Genomic DNA, 16,965 nt, shown 5'->3' with positions numbered 1-16,965 from the left:
GAATCCTTCCCCAAGGCTAGCTCGTCCCTCACCATTACCTCTATCTTCTCTTACACTTACAATAGGACTACCCACATTATCGCTCCGGTCCTATGAGAATCGCGCAGCCCTCCCGCAATTGGTGAGTCTAAATGACGGTATGAAGAGTTTGTGTACACATTGAATGAGTGTGTCCATACATGCATGGTGTTTATTTGGTTGTTTACTCATGCATGATGTTTATTCAACATTCTTTTTGTAAATAACGGTGCAATTATTACTATAGCTTGAGACTGTTTTCAAACTGGTGCGACACTGTTACTGGTCAAGATATTGCGACTAACACGCAGATAGTGTTAGAATTCGAGTAAAATCGCCACCTCACTAGATCTGTCACATATAACTAGTATGTCACAGAGCTATACAGCATGAGTGGCACATTGAGGAGAGTTCTCCTCCACCGAAGGCATGCACATAAAGGTCAGCATGTAATCACTATACACCTATAGGGTATGACTAAGATTGAACGTTTCTTAATTTTTTTTTTTTAAATCATTGTTTTTTACGGTGTATCTATCCACTTTTATAATTTTTCAGATGGAGACTGGATATTTACAGATACACATACATTAAACATACACCGAGGAGTGGCTACTCTGCCCTCGCCTCACAGAAAGTATAGGGAATCCCCTTTCTGTTAGAACCCTCACATAGGGGTTGACCTTCTGCCCTAAAGAAAGTCCGCGACCTTTTGTGGCCACTCTGGACTGAAACATGCTGGCACTAGGGTCTTAGGACCATAATACCCCACAAAGACCCGTATTTTAGATTTTTTACTGACCCAGACAGACCCAAGAATAAAGGGAAACCGGGGTCTGCCTGAGGTATTTTATCTTTAACCCCCCTACCTTCATCTCTCAAAAGAGCTCCCAACATTGTGGTCGAGCCCACCCCGACTTATAGGGGTCGGGGTGACCCGATGATGAAGCATGACACCACTAGGGTGTGTGAGGGTAACTAAAACAAGAAACGTTCTCTCCTTGACACAAGGTTGTGCTTAGCACAACCTCTCACTACAGAGGCCCCACGCTTTTTCCCTCTTTTGTTCTCTGTTCTTCAACACGAACAACATAGTAACATCCCTGACCATTTTTTGGTAAATTGGAGTATTTTTTGTGTGAATAATGTTTTGAAGGGAGGATATACTCCAAGTAAGATTCCCTCTCTAACCCTTTGGATGCTGGGAGTACCCCCAGCATCCCTTTGTGTTAATATGCTGGAATGACAACGCCACTACCTGGCTCTTTTTGTTGTTGATGCTCTGCTGTGGGTGACTGCGAGCCTTCAGACTCGTCGTCTTCTTCTTTGGAAGCCTTAGAAATTGTTTACCTAGGCTGACTCGAGGAAGTCATGGGTATTGGCTCCGCGTCTTCCTCTACCCATCTTACCCTGTTGGTATGGGAGGCATGTATCCAGTTTGGTAGACCAGCACACTTCACAGGAGTGTTGGTTACCAGGATCACCGGATACGAGCCTAGTGTCTAGTGCTCCTCCAGACAAAGTTTCAGATCTACTTCTTTATGTGAACCCAATCTCCAGGGTTCAAATCATGCCCTGGAGACTCTCGGACAGCTGTAGTAGTACAATCAACCGATGAGAGTTACAATACACCACATCAGCCAACCCCTTGCAGTACTCAAGAACCAGTTAATCTGTGATATTCACAAGAGCAGCTGCTAAAACAGAGAGGATTCACATGCCTCTTCCCATCAACACCTCGTGAGGAGATAATCCTGTTTGTCTAGAGGGGGTACTTTGAATGCTTAACAATACCAAAGGAAGGGTGTCTGGCAATTTAAGATAAGTGGAGGCACATGCTTTGATCAGTTTAGCTTTGATTTTCCAAGTCAGTCTCTTTATCACAACTGATGCCTCAGGACTGTATCCGCAATGAAATGTCTTGTCATTCCCTATAACGGTGCACAATAACTGCATCACTTCGCTCTTGAACTGACTTCCCTATACGGATTTAAGATGAACTGGCATCCCAAATCGAAGTATTAACACCTGCAACAATAATTTGGCGCCTTTTAGACTGTCACATCTCTTGGTGGGATATGTCATGAACCATCAGGAAAATAAACACACAATGATGAGGATATACCTCAGTTGGTTACACAAAATCGATCTGGAGTTGGTTGAAGGGACCATGAGACCTTCCATTATGGCTCCTGGTCACTCAACCTTTATTCCCACATTATGTTTTTGACAAGTATCACAACATTGACACAGACTTTCTGCTATTGATTGGAAATGGAGATTGTACCAGCACAGGCAAAAAGTAGACACCATCCCATCTCTACCTACATGTGTTGGATCATGCATGTGTCATACCATAGCAGATAACATTCAGTCGGTAAGCACGGGCTTTCTAGACACCAAATGTCACTAGCATTCTTTACACATCACATTTTCTCCCATTTGGCCATTTCAATGTCCGGGGCTAAGTGCTGTAATTCCCTCAGCTAGTTGAAGGTTTGCATAGTGTTCAACAACATATCTGTCACTGTCTCTACTTTCACATTATAGGGTTCATCCATGTAAAACGTGCTTGACTCACAATATTGAGTGATTTCATCTGCATAGAGGTTGCCTTGGGTTCCAAAATCATTGCTGCTCTTGTTTGCAGCACTTTCACTACTGCAATTCCCCATGGCAGTTGCAAAGCTTATAACAGGTTAAAGACATATAGTCACTTCCTGATGGGGGACCCAGCAGAGGTCATGAAACCTCGCTGTGCCCATAAGTGTCCAAAATCATGCACAACCCCAAATCCATACTGGCTGTCAGTATAAATCGTAATTCTTTAGCCCTCTGATGTACAGCAAGGTCTGGTCAGAGCAATCTATTCGGCTACTTGTGCAGACATTACATGGCACAGGTAGGATGCTTCCACAACCCCACTTAATGTGCATGCAGCATTTTAAGAGTAGACATGTAGTGTCTACTATGTGCATACATTACATGGCACAGGTAGGATGCTTCCACAACCCCACTTAAGGTGCACACAAAATAAGCAGCTCTTAAAATGCCATGTCAGTCTCTCAGACAAGGCCCATCAACAAAAAGGGTATCGTCAAGTTCGGAAAGGGGTACGTTCAGTATGTCAGGCCTTGGTTTTGTGCATAATTTGGTAACCCTGACACAGTCATGGTCAAAGTTGTCCTCCTTATCTCCTGCTGGAGTTGTCAACAAAGAAGCAGGATTTAGATTGCTGCATCTCCTGATAGATACGCTTTTGGCAGCCAGAAAGATTAACTCATAGCGGGTTAAGCAACTTTGTCAAATGCTGTGTGCATGTACAAGTCATTAGGATTTCAATTGAATGAGGGAAAAATTATGATTAGAGGGTGACCCATCACAATCCCATCTGTTTGTTAAATGCAGAGGCTTACCGCTATAGCCACTTTGAGACAACCAGGCAATGTTGCAGCTACAAGATCAAGAGCTGCTAAAAATACCTGATGGGGTGCTGGGGTGCTTAGTCTACCCATGGGCCTTAGTTAGTGCTAATAGTGCACACCTGTATCTCTCAAGGCAAAAGAGCACACATTCTATGATATAGTCTTGGCATTCCAAGACGGATGCACTGCAAAGTAAGCGTTTGAGCTCCTGGAAGACTCCTATGCTTTCATCATCCTTTGGGACCGGGTCATTCACATGAGTGTGTGTCAGCCTCAGTAAAGCAGTAATGTGTTCCTGGGACACTCATCTGGCTCCATTTTCTATCTGATGTCCCAGATACATGACTTCTTTTTGACAGTACTGTACTTTTTCAAATCTTATGCCCATTCTCGGCCTAATGATTTAGCAAAAAAGCAGTGGTGTCTTGTCTACTAGCTTCCTTGGTCATCGATGCAACCAGATCGTCGATGTACTGAATTAGGGTCCAGCTGCATGGTAACTGCAGACACTCTAGATTCTTTTAAGTATTTCATTAAAATAGAATGGACTTTCAGTGTACCCTTGAGGAACTTGACACTCACAATAGTCTTCTCTTGGAACCAAAACGTGAAGGGAAGACGAAAAGAACGCCTGGCAGAGGCCGATGACTGTGAAAAATTCTGCTTCTGGGAGGGCGGGGGGGGGGTAATTTGGAACAAGATCATGGCAGGGCCCAGCACCACGGGATAGCATGGAACGACAACTCTTTTGAACTATCCTCCCCTATTTGTTTCCCTTTTGTAAGGCCATGATCCGAGAACCCTGCAGACTTCCTTCAGAATGCCTTGTTCTATCATTCTCTCAATTACTGGAGTCATTCCTGCAATCACTTGTGGGGGCGTTTTGTAAGGGCACCTTTGAAGGGAAACTACATTGGGTTGAAGAATTATTTTTAGGGGGTCTGTGCCTTTAATCAACACAATCTCTCTTCCTGTAAAATCTGAAACCTCCTCTTTGACTGCTTCCCTGAAATGTATGGGTAAATCCTCTTTGATTATAAATGGATAAAACTGGGAAGACAGGCTCTGGTGTTTGCCGCTTGAATTCTGCATCTGCTGCTTGGGTCTCAATCCCAACTCCATCCTGCATCCAGCAAATGACTCAGTTAAGTTTGCAAAGGGGATTCTTCCCCAACAAGTTTACAGGACTCGAATCACACACCACAAACTGATTTTGTTCTTTGATGTCTCCTATTTTTGGTGGATCAGGGGCTATAATCCAATCTGTACCTTGCTGATTAATGTTGCCTACAACTTTGACTTCCTTTCCCAAAAGGGGTAGGTTCGGGACCTCAACTGTTTTAACAGTCGAGCAAGTGGCTCCTATGTCTCTCAAGAAAGAATTGAACAGGATGTCTGTTAACCTCTCCTTCTATATATGGTCCAAATTAGTCCCCTTCAAGGGCAGCGCCAAGTTCACACCTCTCCTCCCCACTCATCATTGAGTCTGATCAGAGTCTGTGGAACTCTCAAACCTCATGGAAACTGGGACATTCTGAAGCACAAATGGTTTTTGAGGAACTCCTGTTATTTGGTTGAAAGTGGGGATTTCCTGCCTGTATTGGAACTCTGTGCCATGCCAGATTTTGGGATCTTTGGGGTTGACATAGGCGGTCTAGGTATAGGAGAAAGCTCTCCCTGCGTTGTGAGATTCACGGCTTGGGCTTCGACCATAGCTTGATCAGGAATATAGATATACTTCTGCTTCCAATGCTCAACCTTGTTGCAAATGTGGTTACAGATAATCTTCTTTAGGGCACTTATGCTAGTTCCAAGAACATTATCTCAACTTCTGTCTACTCCTGGGGAATTTCTTCATACACCATAAAAACTTCTTGCATGCTCATCCCAATGCTGCGGTTAATTTTGGATCCTAGTGAGGATAGATTAAGTGCTTCATTCCTCCATTTTGTACCAGTTGGGTCTGCGCTATCATATACTTCTCCTTTAACCCTTTCCACTTTGCTTCTAGCATATCATTGCAATTTTTTGCATACTGCAGGAGCTCGTCGATTGCCCTGCCAACTAAGAACACCCGGTACAATCTGATTGCTAATTTTAGGTCGTAGTCCTTACATAAAGGAGGCAAAGAACCTACCATGTTGTCTCAAAGGGGTTCATTTAGTCGACTTTGTTCCCTGTATACCTGTATACCTATCTCAATCACACGAAATATGAGCACACAAATTCGTTGGGTTCTTGAGAGGTTTATTTCTGTTTTATTACTTCCTCATATGTTGTTTTAACCAGTGGCAATGCTGCATATTTTCCTTGTACCCTAGGAGGCTCCTGAGTCGGCCATTGAACTGCACTTTTGCATTCAGTCCACAGGTCATGTGGGACCTCTGCCTCAAACAACACATCCGGATCCTACCACAAAACTTTGAAACTGGTCACAGTTTGGTCCATCTGGGTATACCACTTATCAGGATTTTCCCTTAACTTTGGAAGACAATTCATAAAGAGGAAAAGATGTGTCTGGGACCACAGGACATGTATGTATGCTCCTCCCTATACTTTCCTTAAAGTGCATTCCCTTACTGCCTCTCCTTTCAGCCTCTCCTTCCTCTTCTTTGGCAGCTCCTTTCTTTCTTTTCTTCTTAACCCTTTCTTTCTTGGACCACAGCTCCCTAAACTTCTCGGTCTCTCTCCAATCCTTCATATTCTCAATCAATTCTCTTGTATGAGTTCTCAGTGCCTTCTGCTTGTGCAGTTTCAATTCCTTTTCGCCCATCATCATCCTCACATTGTTCCGCAACTTCTTTCGCTATGTTAAATTGAGTCCGCATGCATCCGCCACCTTCTCCATCTTCGCATGTGCCACTCTTGCCACTTTCAAATCTTCCTTGCATCTCTAGAGCAAAGCACCCTTGTTGTAATGTCCTAAGAAATCCATCCTTATGTTTCCTTTATCAATTCTTCAAATTTTGCTTTCAACTGATATACATTAAGCCTCTGTGGGGTGTATTTATGCTTGAATGGTCAACTTGTTGGGTCGCAACAACCAGTTGGCTTTTTGCCAGGGAGCTGGCTAAACCATGCTCTTGTGGGGGGCCTGATGCTATTGTGCTGGGTGCAGGTATGAGGTCCTGAGGAATGGCCAGACTCGGTGTAGGGTGGGGGAATTAATGACTGCCTCGGCAGGGGAGGTTTTCAGGGTACACAGCTAAAGCAATGTACTTGTTGAGGACAGGGCAGGGGTTGGAATGGCGGTTTCTGTGTAGCTAGTAGGTGTGTGAGCTTTGGTAGGGGTTTTGGCATCTGCCCTAGTCTCGGTTGCCATCACGGCAGTAGCGCTTGGCCCAACTGCTGCATCATATGGGGGTGGTCTTAGACTCAGAAGCTCATCTATGAAGTTGTCCTCTTCCTTCTCACTTTGTGCTTCTGATTTGCTTTTACATTTCTCTTTCTCCCCAGGTTTCTCCTTTAGCATTTCCGCACCCTCTATCAATGGGTATGCTTCAATAATTTCAATTACTTCTACCCTCCATTTTTTCTTTCATCGTCCTACGCATTTATCAAATAAATAAGCCTTATTGTGGATTTTGAGTGCAAACCTCGTCCTTTTCGTTTTTGTTTGCCATCTGTTGCCAAAGAGTTAAAGCCTCAAACTGTGTGGGTCTGTGCTGGGGTCTCAAATCACACATTCTCCGCCTCAAATGTTCTATTCTGGGAATATTGAAAGTCCTGCTCAGTGGGAACCACAGTTCTCCATCTTTGGACGTGTGTTCATGCCATTGGCTAAGCCATATGCATGTGTGTAACCCTTTCCTTACTGCCATTTCCTTAGCTGGTGTGCTTTTTGGTGGAATTTTCACTGCCCTATTCACATCTTTCTCCTTTTTCAAAAAGAGATTTTCTGTGCTGCAAACTTTCAATCACCCTCCATTCCAACTTCACACATTCTTTATACTGTTGGGTTCATGATAAGCTGACCAGTACCAACGCGTCTCTGTCAAAGGCCACTCTTTCACATTGTGTTTACAGCTTACACCAACCTATCCCTGTGCAATATCAAATGATGCAAATCCTAAATACTGCCAGAACTTTCTGAACCAAATTTCCACTACAATTCTTTGTAGGTCTGCTTTGTCTAAACAGAAATCTCAGCTAGAAGACTGAGGGCCAGATGCATAAAGAAACTGTTTTGCGATTTCCTAATTGCGAATCCTTGTGATTCGCAATTAGGAAATCGCAAAACGACATGCATGAAAGTGTGTTGAACACTTTTTGCGATTCCTAGGGGTTTGCAAATGACCTACCTCATAAATATTAATGAGGTAGGTCGCAATTGGCGATTCCCTAGGATTCGCAAAAATCACAGGGATGGTGGCCTGCTAGGGTCAGCAGACCACCATGTCTGTGATTGCTTTTAAATAAAGCAATTGTTTTTCTAAAATGTGGCCCGCTATCATTAAAGAAAAATGTGATGCGTTTCTAAAACAAAAATAAAAAGTTTTCTTTTATTTTTTTAAGAGTAGGCAGTGGTCCGTGGGACCACTGCCTGCTCCTAAAAAACGCTGTAATAAACATTCACAAAGGGGAAGGGGGCCCTTGGAGACCCCTTCCCATTTGCGAAAGGGTTATCAGCTACTTAAAGTAGATGGTAAAATGCGAATGTTTTGAGACCTCATTTCGGTCACAAAACATTCCTATATACCGATGCAATTCAGTATTAGGAAGGGACGCCCTAAACACGCCCCTTCCTACTTGTGAATCACAAACCCATTTTGTGATTCGGTAACAGGTTACCGTATCGCAAAATAGGGTTTGCTGCATCTGAAAAGCATTTTTTGCGTTCGCAAAGACAAAAAGGCTTGATGCATGTGACCCTAAATGCTTTCACACATCGGTAGACTCTCAACCTGCGGTGTAGACATACCCTGTGTGCTCACTCCCATGCACCAAGGAATGAACCGCCACTAAACTCTATTAATACACTTGTACAAAGGAAAGGCTATGTCCCTGCCTTTGTGTGACTGATCGCTCCTCACAGTACACCTCACCTTAGCAGACAAGTTCAACAATTTAGTCATTCGATTTGAGGTACCTTCACATTTGCCATACATATGACACTCCACATTAATCAGACTTATCAGTTAAAGAATATCATCAAGACCATGATAACTATCTTCCTGACAAGTCCGAGAGCTAAAGCCACATAATAATTGTTCTCAAAATCTGTTCACGGTATTCCACCACAGTACACCTACATACTTTGCCTTGCAAACCACTTCTCAGTCATCATTTTCATGTCTGCAATCCCTATTGATACTCATGTCATCTATATTCTGCCACCTTATCTCTGGGGAACAACTGACTGAACCATGAAGGTACATTAACTGGTTCTGTAGCCAATTGGATTTAACTAGTACTTATCAGAACCATCAGCCCTGCTACTAGATCTGTCCACGTGCAAAAAGGGCTTCTCATAACCTTACCAAGAGCATGCTGACGGTTCGGATCAGGAGCGATGTAGTCCCTATATGGACTTTGGTGCTCTGCGTTTGGACCCATCTGTCTTTCTCTTGAGCCCAAAACCAGAATCGAAACAGTAGCATTCTCAATAAGAAAGACAGACAAGGGTAAATATTTATGGAGTTTAAAAAAGGGATTATTGAGCAAGACAGGAAATATATTATAAGCTTAGTTAGCAGTAAAGAACATAAATCATAAGCACAAAGAACCCATTAAAGTTCAGTGCAAAATCCAACATAGATTCTCCTTACAGAAGAGGAAATGGGTGTGTATTGGTACAGAGGAAAACACATCCTTTTCTAGGACTGTGGACAGGATTTCATACAATTCTAAGCAAATACATGATTCTCAGGATATGCACCAATGAGGGACAGGAAGAAAAAACATTTTGCTCCCGAATACATTCGAGGATTCTCTCATAATACTACTACATTGAATACAGTGGCTCTCACAGTTTATTCAAGCACATTAGTCGCAACATTGTATAAATGTTGCCTCACTTGCCTGGGACAGTTGGGATGTCCTTGGGTTGGTACACATGGATGAGAAGCTCCTGGGAAGACGCACTGTCTTCTAGTGGGAAAATTGCATTTCTTTATTTAGCCAAGAAATAACATCAACAATGATCACATGGTGTGGTACGAAGACAATACATCTTAGGGTATGTGACTATGCTGCAGATCAGATCTTATAAATTCTCCCTACTTCCACGGATAGAGTAATTCCACAGTCATACGCACATACACTCACCATACGCTAGGGCCCATCATACCAACATTCATTCTATTACTCTATCCACACTGAATACACAAGAGAACTCCTAAATCACTCTGCATCTAATCTGAGGTCAATGCAACCTAAATGATTTGTCTTGAGTCATGGTTTAAACAATATAAACACATTTGAGATCTCAATAAATGACAAGAAATAACCACCCGACACTGACATTCAAACAAGAAATTACTTTATCTAAATTAGTTCAAATGAAAAGTTATTCAATTGCAAAATCATTATTCTCATAATTACCTATTCTAGCTAAATGTCGTATTTAAGGTCAGGACAGGTCTCTCAGTAAAGTCTCCCGAGTCGCCGTCCTCTCAATCAGCATCGATCCTCTCGAGCAAAAGTTCGGGAAGAAGGGAAGAAGTGGCCACAGACCCTCTCTGGTCTAACAATATTTATACTAAAACTTACACATTAAAAGTTACAAACAAACTCTAAACGTCCGTTGAGCAGAGCGAGCAGGAAAGGATGTTAACTGCAACATTTAGAAAAATCTTCACTCTCGGATATCTCAAAAATAAAAACACGGGAAAAGGAAGTCACAACTAGTTTGCAACATCCATGGATGCTCTTCTCCGGAATTAAAGTGAAGCCACCGCAAGTTTATAAAAATAATGTTCATTTGTGACAAATGTTCCTTTCCAAGGATAACTGGCGACGAGCCCGGAGCTGCTGTTCTTTCATAACTTTTAGCTCCGACAGAGGCCGAGGTCATGTTTTCAACCATATTCAGCGGGCCTCTCTTCATATTTCATCTACTCAAATGCAGGCTGTAGATGTCGGCCATTTTTCAATAGGCCAAAATGGACAATCTTAATTAAAAGAAACACAAAACAACGTTACTACATTGTATTGATTATACAGTGTTAATTCCCACTAATACCCTTATGTGTATGTAATTAACTAGCCATTTGCGACATAAAGAAGCATTAAAGCATATTATTTTAAAGCGTTTGCGCTTAAAACAAATAACATAACATAACAAATAGCTCATTAACCACACGTATTTAATTAGTTTGCTCACCAACTTAGTCCACTTATTAATTTAGGCCATGCCATTGCATTCCCACGTGTAATTTTCTCATTAGTAAGGTTGATTAGTTTAATCACTTGACAAAACTTAATATCTAGTAATTAATTATTAGTAATCTTAATTAAGACATATAAACATATAAGCTGATGTTCGGGTTTAAATAGAAAACCCTGCTCCAGCAATCCCCCCTTTGGTGATATATCATCACCACAAAAATCCAACCCAAAAATTTAGATCCCTTTTCTTAGGAGAAATTCAAATGTCTTTTTGCTTTTGCATGAAACACATTAAACCCCAGATTCTCTTACATTATCTTTTTTAGTCTCTAAATACATGCTCTCTCTAAATTCTTCTAATTCAATTTCTTGTGGGTCTCTTTTTGACCTCTTTTGTCTCTTTTCGTTATTTTCTTTTACTATTTTCTTTTTATTCCTCCTGTATCTACAACATAAACACCCTAATCTAAGAATCAATAAAGCAACAATCACACATGTCAAAGGAAATAATATCTTACCAAAAATGGTACTACCTATCTTAGCAATAATATTTTTAACAGCAATCATCTTATTAGCCATTTTAGTCCAGATACTTTCAGCCTCCAGTGGTACTAATTCTTCATGCAAATCAGTAATATTTTTTATATAGACCTTCAGATCTTTGCTTTCATCAGGAATGTAAGTGCAACAATGTTGAACCTTCAGCATTCCACAGACTCCACCCTCTTTTGCCAATAGAATATCAAGGGCAAGTCGATTTTGCATAGACATGGCGCGTAAGGCAACCATTTCTGTGTTTACCAATAGAAATCCTCCAGCGGTGCTTGTCGATAAGCGATCCACCACTGTTGATAGCTTCCGAATTCCATATGCATTTAATGAAATTCCCACTGCTGGTATTAAAGCTCCAAAAATATCTCCTACAATTTCTGACCAAGTTTCTCTTTTAAAGCGAGTTAGTAAATTAATTTGTTCTGCATCTTCTATTCTATCTATATGAAAAATCTTTGGAAAGACCAGGCCAACATAACACGTGCCATACCAATGGTCAGGCAACCTGTAATAAGCCTTATTCCCACAAATATAATACACTCCCGGGAAAACCGGATCTTCTCCTCCTTTGAATCCCCATCCCGTTGCAATAAAGTATGTATCATGGCACACACTAGTCCCAACAAAATAAGTATCATATTGGGATTTCCTTCTGGTAATGCATAGTTTACCCTTCTGTGATGCATCTAAAGCCAAAGTTGGACTGGCCCCATTCTTCAACTCCTTTCCCATCTCAATGTCCCACATTGTCTCACTCATTTTATATCCTCCTGCCTTTTCATGCATACTTATTCTCCTTTTCTCTACCATGTCCAGGAAAGCTTTTTCTTCTTCCTTCAAACTACAAGTTAAATTGTTTCTAAAAATGTAATCTAATGTTAATTCTTCTATTTCAATAAAAATCTCACCTAAAATGTTAGCTTCTTTAGCAGGAGTCAACCTTTTATTCATAGGCAATTGCCCAAAAATGTTATTTTTATTAGACATCTCATAATCTATTTTCCCTAACAAATAAAAAATACTAATTAACACACTACATGAAATCCCATACGTGGCTGGAAGATGATGATAAGTAACTCCCTCTGAAACGGATGCAGGTAACTGCATACAGACGTAGCAATCCCTTACCTCCATTGTCTTTACATATTCATATAGCAATTTTGAAAAAACATTGCTAGAAAAATCATTAATTGACCTATCTTTGTGTATGTATATATTACTAATTCTAGTTGGTACTACTTTCTGTGAACTCTTCCCTATGTTAGTCATATTCTCAGTATGTATTCCCAAAGTGTCTATTGTAACTCTAAAAGTAACTAATAAAGCAAGTACACTCCATAATAGCATTAATAATCCTGTACAGCAGCAGCACATTCTACACCATCTCTTCAAGAAGGCACATCTACTTTGATTATTTACTGTGTTAGCCATCTTATTACTTTGACCGTGTCTTTTGACTTAGCCTCTTCTACTCCACTACTATATCTCTAGAACACTAGATTATTACAATCTGTTAATTTTCAGAACTCTTCTTCACTCTTCTCCAAGTGACTCTTTTAGCTCACTCAATTTGGGTTTTCATCACTCTTCACTTCTTCTTCAGCAACATCAAATTGTATCAAATCCTGAATATCCTGAGCATTTGACTCTTCTCCAATGTCAGTCAAGATAACTTTCAGGATTCCAACACTTTTCTCCTCCTCAACCACTCTCCGTAAGGTCCCCTCTGGATTTCCTTGACTCTCTGCCTCTTCTTCTTCAGGCAGTGCCACATACGTCCATTCTAGTGACCTGTACTTCTGGTTGGGCTTTCTGATTCTCTTGATCTCCTCAGGTTCCTTTGATTCTTTTCGTTCTTCTTCTTTAGCTTGATTTTGACTTGACACCTCGTTCACCTGTTCAGCTTTCGATGGGTTAACTCGTGTCAGTCGATACCTCAGCCTCTTTATCTTGTTAGGCCAAAGATCTCCTCTCACATTTATTTTCTGCTTTGCTTCTTTATTGTTTCTTTCTCCAATCCAAGTTCTCTTTCTCAGAACTTGACCCTCAGGTATCTCATTCTCGCTTTCATCAGATTCTGTCTCATTTGCATCAGCAATTTTCTCTTTTTCCACAGTCTTCTTCACCGATTGAGATTTCCCTACTACTGTCCCTCCTCGGGTCTCCGACACGCAATCTTCTTGCTGTCTACTTGTCCCTTCACCTAGCTTATCAGGAATGTTCCCTACACCTCCTCGGGGGTCTTCCGCAATCTGTCCCTCTCTATCTTCTTCTGACCCTACTTCTTCAAAAGTAATCTCAGGTGGATCTCTCTCATCCTCTTCATTTGTCTCAGGTATAGTCTCTGTGGAACTGCTCTTTTCTTTTCTTTTTTTCTCTTTATTTTCTCCACTGCTCGTTGAAACTTCAGGCACCTTTCCAGAATCTGATCTCTCTTCTGAGGTTCGCAATATTCCTCTTGAAGCTCTTGAAACTTCTTCTGGTAAGAAAAAAGAATCACCTGGCTCTCTTCCTGACTCTCCTTCCCCCTTTTCAGGATTCTTTTTTCTTCTCACTGTTTCAGTGTCCTCGTCATCACTGGAATCTGACTCGTCAAAGTACTCTTTCCCGGTCCCATCCTTTGGATTTGGAACTCTCAGAATATGACTTGCATGAACCCAGTTCTTCACTCCAGCACACTTCACAGCAGTCGTAGTAGTCAGAATGACTTGTCTTGGCCTTCCCCACCTTGGAACCAAGCAATTCCTTCTCCTGTGCACCTTTATTCTTACCCAGTCCCCTGGGCTCAGATCATGGGCTTGCTTCTTTTCAAGTGTAGTGGCGTCTTCTCCAACCTGGTGAAACACAGAATGAACTGCGTCAGCCAGGCCTTTACAGTAATCCAAAATCATGTCATCAGTTATAGTCATCAGCTTGTTCACAGGCACGAATGCATGTCTCATTGCACGTCCCATCAATATTTCATGTGGACTCAACCCTGTAGTTCTGTCTGGAGTAGATCTAATAGTCATTAGCACTAGAGGCAAGACATCAGGCCATTTCATTCCAGTAGCTAAGCACATCTTGCCAATTCTGTTTTTTATTGTGCCATTCATCTGCTCAACAACGCCAGAAGCCTCTGGCCTGTATGCACAATGTAGCTTCTGCTGTATGCTCAATGCTTCACAAATTAAACCCATGAGTTCATTGTAGAAGTGTCCCCCTCTGTCTGACTCAATTGTCACTGGGAACCCGTACCTAGGAATCCGCTCTCTTAACAGCAACTTGGCAACTGTTATTCCATCATTTCTCCTAGTCGGATATGCTTCCACCCACCTTGAGAATAAACAGACTACCACTAGAACATACCTCAAACTATTGACTTGGGGCATTTCAATGAAATCTATTTGCATTCTGGTAAATGGACCTCCTTCTCTGCCTATTGTTCCTAGGCTCACCACTGGTTTTTTTCCAGTATTGAATTGCTGACAAATCAAATATCTTTGACAGATGCTCTCTGCAATCAGCCTGAACTTTGCATTGTACCAGGTTTGTTTAAAGGATCTAATCATAGCATCCCTCCCCAGGTGTCCCTGGCCATGATACATTCTAGCCATTGTTGACAGCATGGAATTTGGCATGACTGGTCTTCCATCCCTATAGATCCAAACATGATCTTTTTCTCTTGGTGCACAACCTGCTTTGATCCAATCTCTCATTTCCTCATCTCCTGCTTCATCCTGCAACTGCCTCACCTCATCCCATGTTTCCAGGACATTAGTAAACATCACTGAACAAAAAGACATTTCCTTCTCTCTTCCCTTGTTAATCGAATTATTATTCTTTGCACAATACTGTGCTGTCATTTGCGAACCGATTACCAAGAGTAACAACATCATCTCCTTGTCCATGAGCAGCACATTTTACAACTGCTAGTTCTTTAGGCAGCTGTATCGCCTCAAGCAATTTCCCAATCACCTCAGCATTCTTTATAGGAGTTCCACTCGAGGTCAGGAAACCTCTCTGTAGCCAAAGCTGGCCAAAGTCGTGAACAACTCCAAATCCGTATTGACTATCAGTCATTACAGTCACTCTCAAATTTTTCCCAATTTTGCAAGCTTTTGTCAATGCCACCAATTCAGCCACTTGAGCAGACTTAACTCCTTTCAAAGATGAAGCTTCCATAACTTCTGAAACTTTGCAAACTGCATATGCTGCACTCAGCACACCTTCTTCTGTTCTCAGACATGATCCATCCACAAACAACACATGATCACTCTCAGGCAGTGGCAGATCTCTTATGTCTGGTCTCGGTTTTGTACAGTAATCAAGCACATCCAAACAATCATGATCAACATCATCTCTCACACTCACATTTTCAGCATCTGGCAACAGTGTCGCTGGATTCACATTCACACATCTCTCAAGAGTCACATTTGATGCTCCCAGAATGATTTTTTCATATTTAGTCAGCCGACTATGTGACATATATTGAGTTCTGCTTCTTGTCAAAAGAATTGCCACATCATGAGGTACGAATACCCGTACAGGATATCCCATTATTATACCCTCACTCTGTTCCAAGCTTCTGCATGTAGCAGCTACTGCTTTCAGACAACCTGGTAAACCCACAGCTACTGGGTCAAGTGTGGATGAGAAGTACGCAACTGGCCTTCTCAGACGTCCATGTTTCTGAATTAACACTGAAAGTGCACATCCATTTCTCTCACTACAGTACAGTTCGAACTCTTTCTCATAGTCTGGCATTCCCAGAGCAGGAGCTTCACATAATATGCTCTTTAATTCTTCAAATGCTGCCATTTGTTCTGGATTCAGTTCCAATGGGTCTTTTATTTCACTTTTAGTCAATTTAATCAGTGGCTTTGCTATCAGGGAAAAGTTACTTATCCACTCACGACAATAACCCACCATTCCCAAAAACATTCTAACTTCTCTCTGGGTCATTGGGGCTCTCATTCCTCTGATAATTTTGATCCTGTCATTTGTCACTTTCCTTAGACCTTTCTTAATATTGTGCCCAAGATAATGTACTTCTTTCTTGCAAAATTGCAATTTGGCTGGAGATACCTTTAATCCTCCATCTGCCAGATGATTCAATAAGGCTATGGTATCTACTTCACAAGCTTCACGTGTCTTCGATGCCACAAGTAGGTCATCGATATACTGTACTAGTACTGAGCTTTCAGGCATGGTCAGACTCTCTAAAGACTTTTTCAGCAACTGATTGAATATTGAAGGGCTCTCTGTATACCCCTGTGGGATTCGGCACCATGCCAAAATACGCTGTCCAAACCGAAATGCAAAAATCGGCTGGCTGTCATGATGCAATGGAATTGAAAAGAAAGCATGACACAAATCAATTACCGTGTACCATTCAGCATCATGAGGAATCTGATACAAAATCACTGATGGATTTGGCACAATGGGACAACACGATACCACAATTTTGTTAACTTTTCTCAAATCTTGTACTATCCTGAACTTCCCATTAGGTTTCTTCAGCCCCATTATTGGTGAATTACATGGGCTACTAAGTAACTCTCTCAAAACACCTTGCTGAATCATCTTATCGATTATAGGAGTTATTCCTTCAATTATCTCTGGTGTCAATCTGTATTGTGGGATATTAGGGTAAGTAATT

This window comes from Triturus cristatus, chromosome 3_1 (assembly GCF_964204655.1).
Source record: "Triturus cristatus chromosome 3_1, aTriCri1.1, whole genome shotgun sequence".
NCBI lineage: Eukaryota > Metazoa > Chordata > Amphibia > Caudata > Salamandridae > Triturus > Triturus cristatus.
The sequence above is the reverse complement of the archived record's forward strand: the minus strand, read 5'-3'. Positions refer to the sequence as shown.